Below are 15,284 nucleotides of genomic sequence, written 5' to 3'. Positions count from 1 at the left end.
TTATGTTTAAGACTGTAGGTGCCTTCTGCTTTGCAGATTATCCTTGATCTGTCCTCCAGCACATCAGATCCGCTAGCCCTTCCATCCTCCCTGCTTTGGGTCTTGTTGTCACTCCCTCCTATCGGACCCACTTGGTAAACCCAGCATTCCTGTTTAATTCCCCTCGTGGTGTTGCCCAACTTTCTGAAAAGACCCTTCCTGAAATCAGTGAAGCGGCATTTCTCTTTTTCTGGAACAGTTGCTGTCATTTCTGATAGCAGGCCCTACCCAGTCTGTAAATACTTTGTCTGCTGGTCAGTAAAACATAGTAGCTGCAATGGAAGCTGGTATTGAACCAGCAATAGCAAACATTCTCTGGTACAAAATTGTGAATTCCATAAACAGCAGAATAGAAGAAAAAAGCTCCATTGGTTGAAAATTGGCACTCCTTCATGGATGGTACATTATCTGTTGTGTTTAAAAATGATAGCAGCGTCTGATACTTGACGCTGAAGATTGCAAGCATGTACGTATGTGTATGTGTTTACCTCATCAATGGTGACATGTCATCTGCTGTGTTCTGCTACTTACTGTTCTATTATGAAATAACATTTCAAAGCAGGAAGTATAATAGTACATCAATGCAATGACATCAGCAAGAGCCATGCACCATCTGCTATGTTTAACCATTCTCTGCCAATCTGAAAAACAACATGGGACCTAGAAATATGAAGGTATTGTGTATGTGTGTGTGTGTGCGTGTGAGTGTGTGTGTGTTGACATGTTCAAAAAATGTGCACCACACATGCTGCGTTCTAATATTTGGTGAAAAGCAATATAAGGTTTCCTTTTGAAATGATCTAAAAGAATAAACATATTTTAATAATTGATAGTAACTGAGGCAAACATTGGAAGGCCAATGCAGACATATACACACATAAGCAATCCCCCTCACACTGCACATGAGGCACAAAGTGAATGTCTCAAAGGAATAAACAATGCACACTGAATTCTTCATTTATTTGCTTTTCTTCATGCATGTACACTTTGCAGAAACTGCATATCCTATGATATTGGATTTCAGAAACTTACACTTGTAGTGGGAACTACATTGGGACATTTTCTTCTTCCACAAGCATTATAGTATTATGATACACTGCTTCAGACCTGAAAAGAAAGTATAGCTTGAAAAAAGAAGTCAAAAGTGTTAAAACATGATTTTTCAGGTTGGCTTTCACCCTTGTCACAGCACCAACACAACTTTAACTTTTCTTGCAATTGATATTTCAATTTCCTCTGATACGAAAATGCCACAATCAATATTCTTTCAGATTTAACAGCTGCATTGCTCCTGACCACAATATCGTGCTACACAAGCTTGAGAATTTAGTTGAAATGTCAGCCACTATTCTTACCTGATTTCCTCCATATTTGATTGGTAATTTACAGTATTTGATATATCTATAGTTGTAGCGTTAGTGCAAAGTTTCCACCTGTGTCCCTATGTTCTTCTTGAAAAACTTATTTTAAGGTAAACAGAAGGGATCTACTGTACTAATTTCTTTCATAATTTTAAACACTTCATTCATGTCACCTCTTAATCTCCATTTGATTAAACTAAAAATGTTCGGCTCCTTTCCTCATAGCTCATACCTCTCAGTCCTGCAATTACCCTAATTATTCCTCTTTGGACTTTTTTTGCAATATGGAGATCAAAACTGTACAAAGTACTCCAGGTTTGGGCTTTTGTTACATAGCTCAAGCCTAATCTCCTTTGACTCATAGTCTACTTAATTTGCTATACAACATAACACCCCGTTAGCCTTCTTAATGGCTTCTGTACACTTTCTAGATGTAGACAGTGAAGAGTGCACTATGACTCCTAGGTCATTCTTATAAGATGAACAGTCAAGTTTCAAACCTCCCTTTATTTATTCCAATATAACGTGTTTACTTCTACTATGTAGAAGTGTATACTGTGTATATATATATAAAATCCAACATTTGTCTGCCTGTTTGTATGCCTGTCCGCTTTTCATGAGAGAACTACTTAACAGATTTAGATTGTTATTTTTTTCTATAATTTCCTTGAAAATTCTGGTTGATTTTGCGATTTGTCTCATTGCGCTATGCATCATAGTTTGCTTGTGATACTGATTTATTTGGAGAGGAGGGGGGGTTAGGGACCTCCTCACTCACGTGCCAGCCTCAGGACGTTCCTTAACTCCACTTAGCTAGAAAACAAGAAAACTACTTAACAGATTTAGATCAGGTTTTTTTCTGTAATTTGCTTGAACATTCCAGTTGATTTTGCAACTTCTCTCATCGCGCTAAGAATCATAGTTCGCTTGCAGGAGCAATATATTCGCGCTAATCCGATACAGAGGCTGCGTGCTGAGGGGAGGGAGAAGCGTGATGTCAAGAGTGGGGAGCCGGGCAGGGCCCTCCTCACTTTCCTGTTTCGATACTACATGTAATATAATATAATATAATATAATATAATATAATATAATATAATATAATATAATATAATATAATATAATATAATATAATATAAAAACATAACTTCCACCTTTTTCCAATGAAGTTTTTCCACACCATCTCTACTACATCAACAACTCTCTACCACGTCAACTGTAATAGCCAGTGACAAGCCCATCTCTGACCATCTGTGTGGACTGTCCATTACTGAAGACCAAGTAAGGAGACAGCTGAGGAAGCCACACACAGGAAAAGTTGCAGGACCAGATGGATTCAGTCCTCGAGTTCTTAAGGTATGTGCTGACAAGCTTTGTGTTGTCATCTGTCAACTGTTCAGTCTGTCCCTAAGTGCTGCTGCTATGCAAAATATCCTGCACTGTTCCTTTTCCAAAGAAGACAGGTGTCTCTTCACCTAATGGCTACAGGCCAGTGGCACTTAAGTTTCACATCATGAAGACCTTTGAAAGACTAGTCCTGGACTATAAGAGTCCCCTTGTGGTAGATCACCTGGAGCCACTGTAGTTTGCCTGTTGGACAAAGATTAGAGTGGAAGATGCAGTTATCTACAGTATCTGCTCCCCAGGGCTTATTCTCATCTGGACAAAGCTGGCAGTACTGTGAGGATTCTGTTTATTGATATCTCCAGTGCCTTCAATACCATCCAGCCATCCTTGTTAAGGGTTAATGTGGGTAATGACATCCTTTACACCTTCTATAACTCTGTGATGGCCAGCGTGATTTTCTATGCTGTGGTGTGTTGGGCTGGTAACATCACTTCAACAGAGGCAATCTGAGACAACAGGCTAATTAAAAGGGCAGACTCAGTCATGGGACACACTCCTGACCCCCTGGAAGTAGTAGCAAAGGAGAGAATTAATACAAAACTAAGTGCCATTACGAACAATCCTGTACATCTTCTTTATAACATACTAACATGGAGGACTTTCAGCTAATGAATGATTCAGCAGAAGTGTGTCAAGAAATCCTACTGAGGCTCCTTTATACAAATAGCAATATGTGTGCAAAATACCTCACTGGGACTGTGACATCCAAGTCAGAACAATTCTTTCTTTTGAATATTTCTTGATTTATAGTAATTCCAGTCTGTGTTTAGACCAAAGTGTGTGTGTATTTTTATTTACTTACTTATTTATTTACCTAGTTATGTAATTACTTATTTAAAGAGTTTCTGTAAAAAGCCAAATTTCCCCCAGGAACAAATAAAGTTCTATCTATCTATCATGTAATTTTGAAATTTTCTCTCAGCATAACCCTTTGTTCCTGGTGTTTAAGCCAACTTCACACTGATCTGTATCCTGTGACTTGAATTTCTACATCTTTAACTTGTGAAACCTTATCAAAAGCTTTCTAAAGATAAATACAGATAATCTCAAATACACCTCTCTGACCATATGCTTCTGTTGCTTCCTCGTAGAATAACACCTTATTAGTGAAATATGATCCCACTCACCTAAACCAATGCTGTTTATTAAGATTGCCACCCGGTTTTCTGCCTCTTAGTGCAGATATCTGTTTCTAAGTGTAATTTTCTGTTTTTGCAGTCTTCACCTGAAATGTGAAAATAATACCTTGCAATAAAACTCTGCTATGTTTTATAATTGTTGTTTTGTCACACTACACTTACCTCCTTTCCTCTAGTTATTTTTCACCAATTTTGTCATTTAGGAACCTGTCATTCTGAACAATGACATAGCTAATAAAGAATCAGAAAATGGAGAGAATTTGAAAACTTGAAAACTACTGCTCATTTTATAAGGAATAGCTACTGTACATAATAAAAAAATCCAAAATAGATTGCCAATGATCCAAATGACTCAACATCTTCAAAATTCAGAAGATGTCACTTTTCCTTCACTGTTAAAACACAGCAGTATTTCTGCTCTAACAGTCCAACAAATATTGGAGTGATAATTTATACTCTCATAAGACTAGTCAATGTCTAATCAAATTCATGCCGAAGAGGTCCATGTCATAGCTGCCAAATTAATATTAGTGTATCATGGCATTAAGCAACACATAAGCTACTTTTCTCGAGTACTAATGCAGTCTGAGATCTGTATTGACTTTCACAGCAATTTACTTCTTATTTTTTTGGCTAGCAACTGAGTTTTGTAGGTTAGTAATTTTACCACAACTAACCTGTAATAGATTTGAAAACTACTGGTAGGACTCGCAGTTTAGCTATACTATGATGATAGAGTAGTAAATATTGTAATATGTTCCTTGTATTTTGAGGCTGGAACCATGGCAAACAAGTTCCTTGTGGTTCAATGATTGATTTCTTTGGTGATATTTGTGAGTTTTGTTTTGTTCATTGGATTTTATGTGTTTTAGTGACTTTTTTCTTTTATTTATTGAATTGTGTTTTGGGGAATTGTTTGCCTTAGGATCACCAAGGCACCTGTTGAGCCCTTTTTTTTTGTATTTTGTCTTTTTTAAAAAAAAATTCCACTTGTATAAGGATTCTTTATTTGCATTTTCTTCTATAAGCCAGGGGTTTACTGTTATCTTCACTTTTATGGGGCTTAGGCTATATTTTGGGACATTTCTTGTGATCTTTGAACTTTAGAAGCATGTTCTTCATTTTGAGGCCTTGGCAGGGCTGAAGCCTCCTATTTGCCTGCGGTCAAGCTTATCTTAGGATGGGACCTGTTTTGTAAGCCTCAATTGTTTTTGCTTTTGTTGTTCCATAATCATAACACTAAGAAATGTAACTTGGAACCATAATCTTATCATTTTCTTGTCTGCTGATGACACATTAGCTGTATTTAGCAATTCATTAATTGAATGATAATGTGATTAATTAACACATTTACTGATGGAGGAAAAACTGAAGAATTCAGAAAAAAACAGTTATTTTACTGAGGAGCTAATTCTACGGAAACGATAGATACTGAAAACATCTAGCTCAAAATGTTTGCAGTTTAGTGTATCTGAATCCATTTTTATTTTATGTCCCATATTTTTATTTTATTAAGTTAAAATATCACTTTTTTGTCTGTTTCCTCGATTATATGGCATTTGATATAGAATTCTCAACAGTGGTGCTAATGTTTGTAATTGCTATCTGTTGGAATTACAAATTCAATTGATTTTACTTGATGCATTACAAAATGCTTTCCAACAGATAGTGTTTCACAGATGTTAACACAAAAATGATCCTAATGTTGTCCGAACTTGAAGGTTAAACCAATTACAACAAACTCACCATCATCTTAATTTCTAACTCTTCCATTACATCTGTTGGGCAGGTATATTGTGAGTGATATCAATAGGCATGTCCAGAGTGACATTACTGGGGGCAGGCTGCTATTAGGCCCTTCTCAATTAATTAGACAACGAAAGCAAGTTTTCCTTAACTGTAGCTTCTGGATATGGTCCTGAAGTCGACTTATAGAGAATTTTTTGTATACAGTCATCCCTCACCTATCGCGGGGGTTACGTTCCAGAGCCCCCCGCGATAGGTGAAAATCCGCGAAGTAGCGACCTATATTTATTTTATTATTGATACATATTTTAAGGCTTTATAAACCCTTCCCACACTCTTATAAACCTTTCTCACTCTCTTGTTAACCTTTCCCACACTCTTATAAACACTTCCTATGCTCTTAAACACTTGGGCAGCTGAACTCACGCTGAGCAGAAATGGACTTTGTGCTGCTTCTGCCAAAATGCCTGCTTGTCACTCTGCGCGTTCGGAAGGAGGAGCAGGAGTGGGGGTGTGTGAGGGCTGAACGCACGTTTGCTCAAACCCCACTCCCCGGAGGCGCAGTACGCTCCTGCCACTTCGCATTGTCAAGGGGGTGGGGAGCTGAATGAACACTAAGGAGAAGTGGACTTTGTGCTGGCTTTGTGCTGCTTGTCGCTCTGCGTGTCAATAATTTAAAAGCCTGTACAGCACCTATTTTCCTGTCTCACTGTCTTGTCTTGCATGAAGTTAAAATGTTTTATAATAGTGAGATGTTACTCATATCCTTAGCCGACATCCACATATCATATGTGTTAACAAAGTGTGTTTTTTAAGTTTACATGTGTTTAAAGCATGTGGGATGGGTATTTTAAGGCTTAAACTATAAAGATGTTTATTTATATGGTCTTTCTATATCGCGGATTTTCTCCTGTTGCTGATGGGTCTGGAACATAACTTCTGCGATAGGCGGGCAATCACTTGTATTTAAAAACCCGCGAAGTCGTGAATCCGTGAAAAGTGAACAAGGGATTACTGTACTTGTAAGTGATGAATTTTGCAATAGGCCCATAAGTGTAGGAGTGCTTCACAGAAATATACTGGTCAGAAACATTAAGAGAACACTTAACCATTCATTCTAACACCAAGACAATTACGTTTCAGGGATATCAATCTGTCTAGTAAGGAAGCATATGCAGTTGTGATTCAATTTCACCTGCTTTGGTGCAAACAAAGTGACAACAGGTGCACTAGATACGCAAAAGCAAGACAACCCCCAAAAAGGGAATGGTTTTGCAGGTGGTGGTCACAGACAATTGCCCTCTCCTTATCCTTCCTCACTGATTCTTCTCTAGTTTTGTGTTTTGCTAGTGTCCTTGTTGTCACTACAGGCAGCATGAGGTGGTACCTGCAGCCGATTCAGTTTGCACGAGTTTTCCAGCTCCTCCAAGATGGCACATCCGCACAGGCCATCACAAGAAGGTTTGCTGTATCTCTGCGCACAGTCTCAAGAGCATGGAGGAGATACCAGGAAAATGAGTTGTATTACATCAGCTTCTGTCCGCATAGTTTTCAAATTGCCTTTACATTTTGACTTTTCCTCGTATCACATGCAGTCTTGAAAATCCCTAAAATCTGATCACTTAACTGCTTATTACAAATCTTGTGGTGGCAGCTGTTAGTATAGTCCAAATAAAAAATAGTCTTTGTTAAAATCATTGACATTGTCACTCATTAACATGGTTCTAGGTCATTTTCTGTGAGAACCCTAACTACAAAATGGACTATTTCATTTATGTTAGGTAGAATGCCCAGAGGGGACTGGGCGGTCTCGTGGCCAGGAACCCCTACAGATTTTATTTTTTTCTCCAGCTTTCTGGAGTTTTTTTTTTTTTTTTTCTGTCCACCATGGCCATCGGACCTTACTCCTTTTCTATGTTAACTAATGTTGCCTTATTTTAATTTCTTATTTTGTCTTTTATTTTTCTTTTCTTCATTATGTAAAGCACTTTGAGCTACTTTTTGTATGAAAATGTGCTATATAAATAAATGTTGTTGTTGTTGTTGTTTCTTAGTTCTGCAGTGAGCACAGTAATTGTAACACACCAGTTATTTCTTCTCTATTTTGGAGACATTTTACTTTTACATGTATAACTAACAGGTGGCTATTTTCACACTTCTTTAGACTCTAATAAGCTGCATATCACGTACTTCAGTCCCAATAGTTTAACCATGAAAATCTGAGGCACCAGACCTGTATCCTACAAATCCACTTACTGCATTAAATTTGCAAAAAGGATACTTTTCAATATATTATGTCATTAAAGTACATTATAAGCTATTTAATTAGACAAGTTTATTAGTTTATTCAGTCAGAAAAGATTATAGAAGAATATATCTGTCACTGTGAATAATTCTCCCATCTTAACATTTTCAGATTACAGTATTAATTAAAATTAGACATCATTCTTATCATTACCTATTGTCAGCTGTCATGCTATGTTAGTGTATTTTACCTGAAACAACAAATATAAAGTGCAAAATTGTAACTGTTTTCTGTGAATATTCATTTTGCTTAAACATTTACCAAAAATCAAATTGTACCTTTAACAACAACAACAACAACAACAACAACAACAACAATAATAATAATACATTTTATTTAAATAGCAATTCAATAATAAAACCTGTAATAATAATAATAACATCTAGGTGTTTTTACCTGACCTTAATTAAAAATATGAAGAAGCAGAAAATAAAAACTTCAGTATTTCCAATTAAAGCTGTATTCATTTTTTTTTTCTTAAATGATCACTTTATTTTGTTACATTTATTTCAGAATACTGCATACAATGACAGCAGCTTAATTTGTTCTTGAAAATTTAACTTGTGTATATCATTTTAGAATGCGCACCTAAAAGTGGTTTCTTTATATTTCCGTTATGTATATTATAAATTTAAAACTTTGCTTTTTACTCCAAATAAGTTACTTTAAAATCCAACAAATTAATTACAGATTAAACTGTCTGGTGTATGTTTAATTATAAGCACAAGTTTTGTTGTATAGATAGATAGATAGATAGATGTATAGTTACAGTATGTCCTTTCCCATTATTTTTGTTACCAGGTATAGAATTGTATCCCTTGTTATATAATTACATTAATTTATAAATTAAAATTCAAAAAGGCAAGCCAATTATTGCTCATTGTTTTAAATTGTTAACCAAATGTTGGATTTAGAATTTGTATTTTTATAAACTGAACATTATTGTTTTCTCGTTTTTGAAATGTGTGATGCAGTTGCAGGTTGTAACGAAGTAATGAACTTTTTTATTTTCGGCACACAAACAGTTAAATCGCGCGAGTAGTAAAGCGTGTGCCCCCAGTTGCTTTGGTAACGCGCGTCCCAATGCACGCTCTCGCCCCCTCCGCCAAGTGTCCGCGCCGCTCGTGCACCTACACGGGGAGCTAACCGATGGGCAAGATTTTGGAGCATCCGTACGAAGGATTGAACCCTTTGGAAAAAAAAAACGCACGAAACAAGATAAAATCTGAACAGAACAACAAGAAAAAGAAGGATATCTCTAATGAAACGCACAAGGCTTACAGGACATAATTATCATCTGTAATTGTTTTTTTTTTCGGAAAATTGCATCAAAACGAGATTTGAAAAAAGAAGAAAAAAATCCCCATCTGTTAAAGTGGCTTTTTAATTCTCTTGGAATGTAGGAATCGGATAGTTCTTCAAATCAGGTAAGAGGATTCGTTGAGGATCAATATTTGTGCTTCTGAGGCTGTTCGGTTGAAATTATTTGAAAATTTTACTGCAGATCCCTCTCTGCGTTTTCAGTAAACGTGAAGACTTAACGTGCGGGGTGGAATTCCACATCATCTTTCGAGCACAATTATTTTTCTTGCTTTTTTTACTTTCCTTTTTTTGAGTACAGAATTAAAAAGAACATCGATTGAACTATAATGTATGTTCTCTTTTGGTATTAGCAGTTAAATGTGTTTTGCTGATATATTTTGGCTCATTTCTTCGCACTGCTTTTTTATTTATCGCAAAATATCACGCTTTTTGAATCAAACACTGCATATGAAAAGGTGTCCTGCTATCATCTCCAAGAGTATGTACTGCCTGGATTGTTACTTGGAAAACTGCCGCTACTGCTACTCATTTTTTTTTTTTGGAAAGTAGTGAATGATTGCAGGCTTTTTGTGTTTAGAAAACTGGAAATATTTAAGCAGGTGTTTGGAAAGAGATCGGCAATGGTAGTTTTACTCAACGTGTACTTTTTAAATCAAAGGCTACCGAGTAGACGCGTTATTAATGTGTTGGAAACACTTGCCCTTTACAGCGCTTGGGCAGCGTGGTATTTGAAGCGCACTGGAACTGCCTGCTGTATCCGTTTCAGTCTATGCAGATGAAGATCAGAGATATGGAGGCTTACAATCCATGGGTCGCCTGTATTTTAATCATTACTACGCATTGAGCGTGCACCTGTGCCGTGCGGCCAGAAGAGAGTTGCATTCTGAGTGTCCCTTAATCCACACTGATATAGACTTGTGCAAAACATCATACACATACTGTGTGCATGCGGGCGCGCGCGCGCGTGTGTGTGTGCGATGTGGGGCTAGAAATGTACTATTATGATAGGCGTAACTGTAGTTTGCCATTTGGATCCGGGAATCGGGCGATCGAGAAGGGAGGAGGTGCTGGGTGCGCTGCCTACGGTATTCCGCAAGTTAGGGGGTAAACGTGAGACGATCCATTTCAGTAATTGCGAGGACTGCAGACATCTGCTTGTCGGATGAGAATTTCTGGTAGAGTTTATTGACCGAGCATGTGCGCATTGAAAGCCAGATCTTCACAATCCTGCCGTGCTTTCCGCTTTTCACACTTTTGGAGCGCACCTTTGATTGTTAAGGGGAAACGGCCTTAGGAAATCCAACGTCTTTTTCTGGACAGTTTTCGAAAATTCCGTTTGATTGCTGAAAGGGCCGCATGTTGGATGCTCTGCGTGGCTGATCGTGATTATAAAATCATGATTGCGTGGAAAAAAAACCACGAATACTTTATCCGGGTTTATTTCAAGCAGGACCTGTTGGTTTTAAGAAGCATCGAGGCGACCAGTCTTGCTGTAGGTGTTGGTCAGTAAATGATGAAAAAATTAAAAAGAAATGCAATAATACTGAGCATTTGAAATTAAAATTAATGCTTTGGGTAAAGCAATTAAGCGAACTTCACTCTAACATTAAAATTAATTGTGAACATTGAATTTGGGGTCTGAAAAAGCAAAAAACAAACTTTGTTCTGGATTTGACTTCTTTTAGCAGAATATATTTAAAGCCCTTCCGAAAAGTTCACAGATGTGAAGTAAGCTGAATTTTATTTTCTGCTTGTTAAACACATCAGTATTCTTTTTAAACATCTGATATCCACACATTGCATTTATCCTTTATTTTATTATAATTTTTTTTTACTCCAGAGGAAATCTTGGAAAGATAGAAAAAATATTGCCAGAGGCACAGCACCAGAGAGGTTAAAATCTGTCATTATTATAATGGAAAAAAGAATTAGCAGAAAGAATTGAATTGCAAAGAGAAGAGGGGAGAAAAATTGTCAGCCTCAGAGTTGTCATGGTGATTTTGTGAATAAGCAATTGTACGAGTTGAGCTGGAACATTTAACAGAGAGTTCTTTATACAGCGTCAATGGGAACAGCCTTTAATGTTAGCCAAACGGAGTCAAAACTAATCATTTTAACATCTATCATTTCTACTGTATGTGTGGCTCAGTTCCTGAACCGAGACCCAAACCCACTCTCAGAATATGCACACGCTACTCAAGTCCCCACATGGGTAAACACACTTGCACTCTGTGAACACACTGTGAGTGTGAAGAACACCCACCACACACTGGCACACAGTGTATCTGAAACGAGATGCACACAAGCACAGGCACATTTCAGGAGTTTTTTTGATAACACGTCACCTCACATTATTGAATGATGTAGTGGTTTGCTTAACTGTCCTCGAGAATGACTATAAAATGCTAACAAATACCAAAAGTATCACCTTTTTTTGAAAAGAGCTGTTGCAGAGGCCATTTTTGAAATAATAAAAAAAAAACTGTGCTTTCTGTATTTTTTGCTGGGGATTTTTCATGGCGATGCACTTAGGCTGTTTTGTCTTTTATTTCCATTCATATTCCTGTCTCGTAGACTGGTCTCTACCAGGGTCCCTGCTGCTCCACACAAACCCAATTCAAAAGAGAAAAGAAAAAAAAAAAAAAGATTCCCAGATCTTTGCTTTAATTTCAACTGATGCTCAGCAATGAAGGTGACTGAAACAAGCTCAGATCAAAAGTCAGTCATTAATGGTTGAAAAGGCTTCTCACATAATATACTTTATATAAAAAGACTTCTTCACGTACCCTAATTTCCTTTATTTTTTTGAAGTGTGAGCCATGCAGAGCAAAACTGCTTAAGAATTAACTTTTATTCTTATGTATTATGTACTGTATATTCTTCATGGAAAAGGCAAAATCATGGAAACAATTCAGAATCATTTGAGTTACAAATTAAGCTGAAGCTGTGTAGTTTTATGCCTGCTCCCCATTAAGGTGATGTGAAGTTTAGCAGCGCTGCGAAAAGATCTTCTTGCAACCCAAATTTTTCTACATAAAAAAGATCAAAACACAGGTTATTGTTCTAACAACACATTGGAATCGGCACTCTTGTAAAAGTTTAAAACACAGTAAATGAAAAGATAAGAGCAGCCAGCCAGCTTCTGGTTTCAGTGATCTGAAGGAAGAGTATGCCTTGTGATCTTCTCATTAAGTTGCAACACAGCTTCAAATGAACTGAGGAGGGCATTGCAGTCTAGGGGCTGATAGCGTGTACGTAAACAACTGCATGGCACACTTTATAGTGTATGCTCGCTGGAACGCACTGACCACTATTGAATGACATGTAGTGTGATGCCCCCCCCCCCCCTTTTTGACAACATTATTCACAGAGTATTCAGTGCAGAATTAGGTCAAGGTGAGCCTTTTCGTTAACGTGCTATCATCTAATTGGCTCAGCAATTGTAAAATCAATTTTAAGAAGGTTTGTTTGATTTGCATATTTAGTTTAAAATTGTATACTGTTGGTAAACTAATTTTATGTTTTGTATTATCCATCATCATAGATATATAATGTGCAATATTTATTTAAGTAACTTATTTATGAAACATATCAACATATTTTTGCATACAACATTCAAGGAATGAATACAATAAATAATGGCAATGTTATTAACCGAACACCTATTTAATCCATCCATCCATCCATCCATTTTCCAACCCGCTGAATCCGAACACAGGGTCACGGGGGTCTATTTAATTACCTAAATAAAACAAAACAAAAAAAAAAACTGAATACATTGTAAAACAGTTCAGGATGGCACAATGGCTCAGTAGTTAGCAGTTACAAACATGTGACGGTTGTGAGTTCCAAGTTTGAATTCTGGCTTGGACATTTTTTTACATTCTTTTTGCATACTTTATGTACATCCACATTAGGATAATTGGTGATGAATAAACATGCATGTGTGTGTATGTTTGTGTCCAGCAATGCACTGTGGGTCCTACCCTGTGCCCTGTGATGCTGTAATAGGTGTTGGTGCCTGGAGACTCAGAATTCACTTTCACTGTGTTTGAAAGTGTGTGTTTTCATAATGGGTTGATGGAAGGATAAAACAATTACTAAAAATCAGATTAGGATTCTTAAGAGTGCTTCTGTGATTTTTGTTTTATGAGATATTAAACATGAACATAAAAATAGGGCACACTGAAATATTTAAAAGGGTTCTGTTGCCTAACATTTCCACAGTCCTGGGTTCAGAGTCTAAGAGATGTCTGTGTGAAGTTTAAATATTCTCAGTTATGTCTGCATGGTTTTCCCCCCGATATCCCAAAGTTGTACACATTAGATTAATTAGTAGCCCTGTATCAGTGAGACTGAGTGTGTTCACGAGTAAGCCATGCAAAGTGCAGGAGCCCCGTCTAGGACTGTTCTCTGCCTGCCTTGCACTTGATGCTGCCAGGATTGGCTCCAGATCTCCTTGACCTTCAGTGAAATTAAGTAGGTTTAATGGACAGATGGAATTTTTACATCAATGAATACAATGCACATGTTCATATGCATAGTAAAAGTTATTTAAAATGTGCTAGAGTAAGTTTTTAATGAGCACTTCACATAGTATAGTAATTATTGGACTAAAGCGTAACTGTTATGAAAGTGGAGGAAGTATCAAAATACACTACTGTGCTTAGGTTAACAATTTAACACATTTCTTTCACTAAATATTTCATATATGAAATACACACACAACAAGATCTTAATAAATGAATATCTGAATATTTTGTAGGGAAGTACTTACATAATAATGTAGAGGGCAATTATGAATAGTAATAAAACAGCTGTAAGTAGAACGTTTTAACTTTTATTTGATAGCAAAGTGAGGACTCATTTGTATTCGACCCAGCACCAACACAGGTAGACCTTGATTTCAGGGTTAGTTTAGACGCAAAACACAACGCATCACTTGTGCAGGCATTTGGGGGAAGAGATTCTTTAAATGAGGCAGAGAAAGTATCTTTTTAGTAAGAATGAGCTGAGGGTTTGGTTGATTTGTGTTAGAGAAAGAAAGAAGAAAAGGAAATTTGAAATAAAACTTCAGGACAGGGACTGGTTTGGCTTCTTTTCACTAATTCACATTTGTAATATGGAAAATAATTTTGGAGACAGAGTTTAAACCTGTTAAAGCAAACTTCCTAGCTACTTTACTCATTATTAATGTCAGACTTTTATTTATTGGGAGTTGACACTGCAGAATTTTTTTCCTGAATAATTATCGAAAGAAAAAAATGGAAATAAGGGAAACTGCACTACATTACTTAAAGGGTTACAGAATTAGATAAAGTAGTCTGAAAGTAAAGATTTACAGCAACAAACCAATCGTGGGTAATCATTTATACAGAAACAATTGGTGATCATAACCTGTCCTCTGTCAAACTTTGCACTATTAATAACATGTTTAGGTTTCAGGGCTGTTATCTGAGAACAGTTCATTATTTTTAGTTTTTTAAATGCTATTTACTCATTTCCATTTTATGTCTAATGTTTTGAATTTCCTATTATCTGAGCACTTACTGCATGGTAACACTGCTACAGTTCTGCTTACTTAGTTTTGGTATATATGTATATAAATATCAGCATTAGCATGGTATACTGTATTGTGATTTTCAAGGAAATACCAGACTGTTGCAATGTTTACCAGATTTTGTTTCCTGTTGGGTGTTGCATGGTGGCACAGTAGTTGGCCCGTATTTGGGACCCAGAATGTTGTGGTTGATTCCATAGCTTGATCACAGTATTTGTGCAGTTTGCATTGTCTCCCTGTGTCTGCTTAAGTTTTTTTCTGGTTTTCCCACAACATGTCAAAGACATACCTGTTACATTATTTCTTTAATTTTCTTAGTTATTTTCCACCTTACATCCAGAGCTATCAAAAATGACTCAGGCTTCTTACACCCACAGATGTTGAACTGCAATTTCTTCTGTCATTTC

General features: G+C 36.7%; 1 protein-coding gene and 1 long non-coding RNA gene across 2 annotated transcripts in view; one reads left to right on the top strand and one right to left on the bottom strand.

Moving 5' to 3' along the window:
* Nucleotides 1-15,284, bottom strand: part of rab9b (RAB9B, member RAS oncogene family) — a 1,039,984-nt gene that overhangs the window by 44,850 nt on the left and 979,850 nt on the right. The gene's annotated exons all lie outside the window — the stretch shown is intronic.
* LOC127529839 (uncharacterized) overlaps nt 9,086-15,284 on the top strand; it is a 184,609-nt gene continuing 178,410 nt past the window's right edge. The window contains exon 1 of the long non-coding RNA XR_007936454.1: nt 9,086-9,421. This is a non-coding gene — a long non-coding RNA (uncharacterized LOC127529839). The remainder of the gene's footprint in view (nt 9,422-15,284) is intronic.

Source organism: Erpetoichthys calabaricus, chromosome 12, assembly GCF_900747795.2.
Source record: "Erpetoichthys calabaricus chromosome 12, fErpCal1.3, whole genome shotgun sequence".
Lineage (NCBI taxonomy): Eukaryota > Metazoa > Chordata > Cladistia > Polypteriformes > Polypteridae > Erpetoichthys > Erpetoichthys calabaricus.
This window is presented reverse-complemented; position numbering and strand designations above follow the sequence as displayed.